The sequence below is a fragment of the Chrysochloris asiatica genome, unplaced genomic scaffold (genome assembly GCF_000296735.1).
Source record: "Chrysochloris asiatica unplaced genomic scaffold, ChrAsi1.0 scaffold00037, whole genome shotgun sequence".
Lineage (NCBI taxonomy): Eukaryota > Metazoa > Chordata > Mammalia > Afrosoricida > Chrysochloridae > Chrysochloris > Chrysochloris asiatica.
Window position 1 is genome coordinate 1,616,409 of NW_006408555.1, and position 7,552 is coordinate 1,623,960.

The following is a 7,552-nucleotide window of genomic DNA, read 5'->3' on the forward strand; positions in this document are numbered from 1 at the left end:
AAAAAAAAAGCTAAAGAGGATAGAGAGAAACACTGTAAACTGATGACATATGGCGGGGATAATAATCAATGTAATGAAACAAGCTATATGAATGGTTGAATGTGAAGCTGATGATGTGCCCTGTAAACTTTCACTCAATGCAAAAAAAACCATTTAATTAAAAAAAAAAAAAGAAAGAAAGAGACTTAGAGCATAACAAAATGAGATCTCTCCTTTTTAGAGATGAGGACAGGATCCAGGCAGATGAGAAAAACACCTCCACAAGCTCACACAGCTGGACTAGAAGGAGGTAAACGCCAAGCTGGACCCCAAAGCTCAGTTAGAAAAGTCTGGGGTCATCTCACAGTTGCAGAGACTCTAGAACAAAGTCTCCTGAGACAGTGAGGTCTAACCATTCTGAAGATACTTGCTTTCTCTCCCATCTCTACCTCACTCACAGCCAAACTGCACATTCTTAAATGGATTATGCATCCTTGTTCAGCTTTTATTGTTGATGGTTTTTAAATTTTATTTCATTGTAAGAATGTGAAGAATATATGTAGCGAAGTATACCCCATCCAACAGTGTCTATTGCACCATGAGTGAAGCTGGTTGTAATCTGGTTGGGCATCTGTTCTCACTCTTGTCTTCTGAGTTCTTCCTCCCTCATTAACACAAACTCACTGTCCTCTAAATTCCTGTGGGATCTCTAGTTGTTTTCAATTTGATCAATTTCATAGAAATCCTTCCTAAAAGAGCCTACTGCTCAAGGCAGACCTTTTTTGTTTTTTATGACTTTTTTTTTAAGTTCTTATTGTGAATTGAGTGATAGTTTACATGGGAGAATATCGGTTTTACACTCATGGTTTCACTGCAATGATTACCCCCCCACTTCCGTGCATCATCATTCAACAGTATTTGCCGCTATTCCCTCTGTTTTTTGGGGGGCTTTTTTGGATGTACACAAAAACACTCAGGAATATATAATAATTTAAACAACCAAAGGGCATATTCTGCAAGTCTGCCTCCTGGCTGCCAGCACTCAGTCCCTCTTTCCACGAGTCCAGAGTCCTCAGCCGCTCCCCGTCTCCATGCCCCCATCTCTGCCTCCGTCTCTGGCGTAGCTGCTTCTCTGGATAAGGTCCCACATTCTGCTTGTGCTCTTCTCCCTTGATGTTCCTAGGGTCCTCTGTTCCTGGACTATAAGATTAACTACTACCCCCTTTTTGTTACAGAATTTCTACCTTTACAATTGTGACAGTTGCAATTAGTCATAACAATTACTCACTGTCAAATCATAAGAATCTTATCCCCAAATCTTTTCACTAGACTTGTCTATACACGATGAGAACTCTTCAGTGGGGACTCTACCTTCCCCGCACACTCTGAAACTAAACTCCCTGTTGAAAACTTGTAAGCCAGTCACTCTTTCCTTTGTTACCCCCTCATTTTAGATAGCCAATGTCAAAGTTGCTAGTCCCTATCTACCGTGTATACAGAGGGTATAGGCTTGATACTTGATGTGAAGACTCTTTCCCTCTTTGTTGGTATTTTGAGCTACTGCATCCATGAGTATAGGTCAAGTTCATCAAACTGTAGCAATTTATCCTCATTTCCTTTATCAAAAATTGTTTGTTGGGTTTTTTTTTAAATCTTCCTCTAGTCGAGTTCTGATTATCAAACCATCGAGGCTAGGTCAAATGGGTACTATCTGCAAGTTTGAGCATTCTTGTGCATCTCCTCTCACTTCATATCAGCTGGTCACTTCGCTCTCAACTCTAGCCATCCATGGCTATGTCCTTGTCCATGGGCTCAGGAGTCCCCAGGTCTCACCACACTTTGGACCAACCACTGTTCCTCTTCTCTCTCTCATCTCCAGATCTACAGGATCAAGGGAGACCTTTTTTTAGTTCATCTAAACAACTCCAATTTTAAGAAGACTTCAAGGGAGATATTTTGGTTGAAGGTTTAAAATATGATCTCAGGATAATTGTTCCAGGGGGTTCCCCACCCTCTGTAGTGCCAACAAGTTGAGAGTCCATGAGAATTTGAGATTCTGTTCTGAATTTCCCCCTTTCAATTAGTATTGTTTCATGGAATCTTTGATAAAAATAATCAGCATTGGCAACTAGGTACGATCCCGTTCTGGTCCATGGCAAGGGAGACAGCAATTCAGAGAGATAATTAACCACATGTTCCAATCTTCCTCTGATTCCTGACTCTGCTGCTCCAGGAAAAAGACCAACTGTTGTGCCTCGGACGGCCGCTGCCACGCTTTTAAGACCCCAGACAACATGCAACCAACTAAGGGCAGAGCAGAAGAATTCACGGGTTATTAGGTTGATTAATGGGGTGTCCTATGGACCCATGACTCCAAACCTCCAAGCAAGAACCCTAATCCCATGACGTGTTTGCTTAGCACAGCAGCTGTGTGTGTGTGTGTCTCCTTGTTGGAAAAATATCTATCACATAACTTTTGCCAATTCAACTTTTTACAACTTACTGACAGCAACTGCAAGAATCAGCTAAGCAACCCTACCCTTACCCAGCGCAATATTGCCACCGCACCCTCCCCGTAACCACAAATAAACTGTATTAGCTGTACATTTGTCTTTTGGGGTTTTGTTTTTTTTTTTTTTTTTTTTTTTTTTTTTTTTTTTTTTATTGTGAATTGAGTGAAAGTTTACAGGGCATATCATCAGTTTTACATTCAACAAATCATATACTTTGTTTCATTATAATGATTATAATCCCCTCCATGTACCATCAGTTAACAGTATTTCTCTCTATTCATTTTAGCTTTTTCTTTTTAAACACTCAGGCATATATAATAATTTACATCATCAAAGGGCACATTCTGCAAGTCTTCCTCCTGGCCGCCAGCTCTCAGTCCCTCTCTTCCCATGAATCTAGAGTCCTCAGCTGCTCACTCTCTCCATGTCCCCATCTCTGCCTCCATCTCTGGTGTCGCTGCTTCTCTGGATAAGGTCCTGCATTCCGCTTGTGCTCTTCTCCCTTGATGGTCCTAGGGTCCTCTCTTTCTGGACTGTAAGATTAACTATTCCCCCATTTTGGTTACAAAACTCCTACCTTGACAATTTACATTTGTCTTTTCTTGTCTTTTTATACAGGTGAGGCTGTACAATATTCGTCCTTTAGTTTGACAATTCACTTAGCATCACAGCCTCAAGCTCATCCGTACTGTAGCGTGTATCAAGACTTCACTTTCCACTGGCTGAGTTGTACGTCTGTCCGTCCATCTGTTAATGGGCATTTGGTGGTTTCCACCTTTTGTCTGTTGTGAACACTGGAGTACACGTCTCTGAGTTGCCTTTCAGGTCTTTTGAATCCGTCCCTGGGAGTGGTATAGCTGAGTCACTCCGTAGTTCTGGACGCCTGGTGTAGCGCTGTAGGATCAGTACTGTACTGCAGACCACAAAGTCAACAACTCAAACCCACCAGCTACAGCAGAGGTGGGGAACCTCTTCTGCCAAAATTTCTAACATCATTCTCGGGCCATACAAAATTATGGCTGAAAAATTAGCCTGCTCTATTTGGTCAGTTGGAGTCCCAGTGTGGCACTGTAGGATAAGCACTTGACTGCAATGTCAGTTTGAACCACAAAGTTAACGGTTCAAACTCCTTAGCTGCTCCTCGGAAACCCTATACAGGGTTGCTATGATTCAGAACCGACTCAACAGCACTTAACAACAACCACACTTGGCCAAACATTCAATTAACTCACCCTTAATATCAACGGCAGTTAACAACAAAGCAATGGCTGGAACTGCAGCTGCCTCGGCAGACCAAGCGATTTTACGGGCCCGAATCAGGCTGCGAACCTTAAGGTCAGTGGTTCGAAACTACCAGCCGCTCCGCGGGAGAAATATGAGGCTTTCTACTCCTGTAAAGATTTACAGCCTCGGAAACCCTGTACAGGGTCGCTATGGATCAGAACCGACTCGACAACACTTAACAACAACAACAACTCTGCTTGCCACAACAGTGGTAGCCCTTTGCATTCCCCCAGTAAGGGACAGGGTTCTGACCCCCCCACATCCTTGCTAGCATTGGTTACTTTCTGGGTTTGGGTTTTGTTTTGAGCCATCCCAGTGGGAGTGAAATGCTATCTCATGGTGGCTTTAATTGGCATCTCTGATGGTCACTGACACTGGGCATCTTCTCCTATGCTTGGTGGCCATTTGATATGCTCTTTGTTCAGGCCCTTTATCCAGTTGGTGATAGGCCCATTTGTGATTCTGGTGTTAAACTATGGAAGTTTATACATGTGTATATATATATCAGTTATTATATATATTTATATACATGGAGTTCTGGTGTGGCGCTGTGGGTTAATGCGCTGGACTGTAAAGTCGCTTCCGACCACAGGGTTGGCAGTTCAAGCTCACCAGTCGCTCCTTGGAAACCTTATACAGGGTTGCTATGGGTTGAAACCGACTTGACAGCAATTAACAACAACAACAACAATATGTATTGGTTTTTACATTCTTGTCAGATCTATGGTTTCAAAGGGAAGCTCACAGCCATAAAGTTCTATATGTATTTTTACTATTAGATTCTGATCGTATATTTGGTTTCAAATGATATTCTCCCGGTCAATAGTTTGTCTTTTCACTTTTTTGGTGAAGTGAACAAAGGTTTCTAAATTTTGTGAAGTCCAATTTATGTATTTCTTTTGTCCTGCGTTGGTGCTTTTGTTAAAAACCTAGGCCTGCCAATGTTGCCTGTCCCTGAGTGTTCTTGTACAATTTTTATGGTTCGACTTTGCACATTTAGGCCCTTAATCCATTGATTTTTGTATATGGTGTGGGGCGAATTCTTTTTAACTTTCCAGTAGAGTAAGAGTTTGTTGAAGGCTTACTGGATGGTTCTAAGCTACTGTTGATTAATTCTTGATCAGAAATTAAGCCGATCAAAAAAATAATAATACTTCTATAAAAAACTGAGCTGCTAACTGCAAGGTTGAAGGTTCAAACCCATCAACCGCTCCTCTGATACCCTTTGCAGTAGCTCTGAGTTGGAACTGACTCGATGGCACTTTTACAACAACAACAACAACAACAACAGAGGCACTGGTTTCTCTCTTTTTAGTTTTGACTTTTTTCAGATTTATTTATTTTTACTTTGTAGTCCAGGAGCCAAGCTAGGGGCAGATATTTTCAACACCTATAATTAAACAGAATGGGGAAAAATGAAAAAAATTAAGTAGTTAGCAACCAGCAATGCCAGCCCTCCACCACGGAGAGGTTTACCTACATAGCTTGTTGTTGTTGTTGTTATGTGCCGTGGAGTCGGAACCGACTCATAGCGACCCTGTACAGGGTTTCCGAGGGTGTAAATCTTTACGGGAGTAGAAAGCCTCATCTTTCTCCCACGGAGCAGCTGGTAGTTTCGAACTGCTGACCTTGCGGTTCACAGCCCAAGTCGTAACCACTACGCTACCAGAGCTCCTTTACCTACATAGCAAGGGTACCTACATACCAAGGGGGCTAATTAATGCAAAAATCCAGTTTCCTGTGGGGAATTAGACTAAAGTCAGGCTCCACTCACGGCTACAAAGTCAACTCACAGCGACCCTGTAGGACACGGCAGAACACCCCATAGGGCTTCCAAAGCATAATCTTTAGGGACACAAACTGCCACTTGTTTCTCCCTCCAAGTGAGTGACTCACACCAACAGAATTCTAAGTTCACTTAGTTCTGGGAGCCAGAAGTCTGAATTCAGGATGGTGGAGGTTCCTGCTCTTTCCGAAGGTGCTTCTGGTAGCTTTAGCATAACTCAGTCTCTGTCCCAAACTTTAACCCCCCTCCCACTGGGAAGTAGGGGCCTGCAGTTGGTGTAGAACATTGAGAAGAACCAACAAGCCTGTCTCAGGAAGATAACCGGAATGTTCCTGAGAAAAGACGATGGGGGCCTGGCTCGCTTACTTTGGACACGTTGTCAGAGGAGAAAGACATCATGGCTGGTAAGGCCAAAGGTCAGTGGAAGTGAGGGAGACCCTCGCCATGAGGTTGTTGTTGTTGTTAGGTGCCATCGAGTCGGTACCGACTCATAGTGACCTTATGCACAACACAACGAAATGCTGCCCGGTCCTGGGCCAACCTCACAATTGTGGCCACCCTTGAGCCCATTGATGCTGCCACTTGGCCAGTCCATCTCGCTAGGGATCTTCCTCTTTTTCTCTGACCCTTCACCTTACCAAACATGATATCCTTCTCCAGCGACTGGTCCCTCCTGACAATATGTCCGAAATCTGGCCATCTTGGCCTCCAAGGAGAACTCTGGCTGCACTTCTTCCAACACAGATCTGTTGGTTCTTTTGGCAGTCCATGGCACTTTCAATATTCTCCTCCAACACCATAACTCAAAATCATTGATTCTTCTACGGTCTTCCTTATTCACTGTCCAGCTTTCACATGCATATGAGGTTATTGACAATATCATGGCTTGGGTCAGGCGCACCTTAGTCCTCAAGCTGACATCTTTGCTCTTCAACACTTTAAAAAGGTCTTGTGCAGCAGATTTGCCTAATGTAATACATCATTTGATTTCTTGATTGCTGCCTCCATGAATGTTGATAGTTGATCCAGGAAGAATGAAGTTCTTGACAACTTCAATCCTTTCTCCGTTGGTTAGAATGTTGTTTATTGGTCCAGTGGTGAGGATTTTTGTTTTCTTTACATTGAAATGCAATCCATACCGAAGGCTGTGCTCTTTAATCTTCATTAGTAAATATTTTAAGTTCTCTTCACTTTCAGCAAGCAAGGTTGTGTCATCTGCATATGGCCATGAGATAGACGGGTAATAGTCACAGTCAAGAACGCTATCAGAGTAGCCATCATGAAGACAGTAAGGGGCGAGCAGGATTTGTTCTGTTGTTCCCATGAGTCAGAGCCGCCGCGGTAGTAGCTAACACCAATAGCAGAAGTCACCTGCTCACCTGTCCCATCCACCCAATAGAACCAGTTGTTACTGTGTTGGTTCCAGACCATAGTGACCCCATGTGTGTCAGGCCAAACCAGTGCTCTGGGTTTCTGATGGTGGATTTTTCAGAAGCAGATCTTACTTCAAAGGCGCCTCTGACTGTACTTGAACTTCCAACCTCTTCGTTCACAGCCAAATGTGCTACCCATTCACGTCAGCCACAGACTGAGAGCCATTGCCCTGTATGAACTCAATACAGTCCCTTGAGATGACTGAGAGAGAGAATCTGATGGCTCCAAACTAGAGGATCGCGCCCACAGCAAGGACTTTGCTCTGGAATCTGTTTACCTCTCGAGGTCGCACGTCCGTACAGCTGTCTCTCCCTAGAGCTTTACCAACTCCCCGGCTCCCAGACTCTACTATTGACCAGATCAAAGCACAGTGACCTTAGGGGACCACCCCTAGGGCACGTGTCCCAATCCATCTAAGCCAAATTGATATCATCAAAGATGTTGGGAGAGGGATGGGTTGAAATTTAACTATTCAGCTCTGAGGTTTGGGCGACTTAATACAAAAACATCGCCTTGATCAAAGTAAGAACAGGTACTAGGAAAATACCACCAGTCT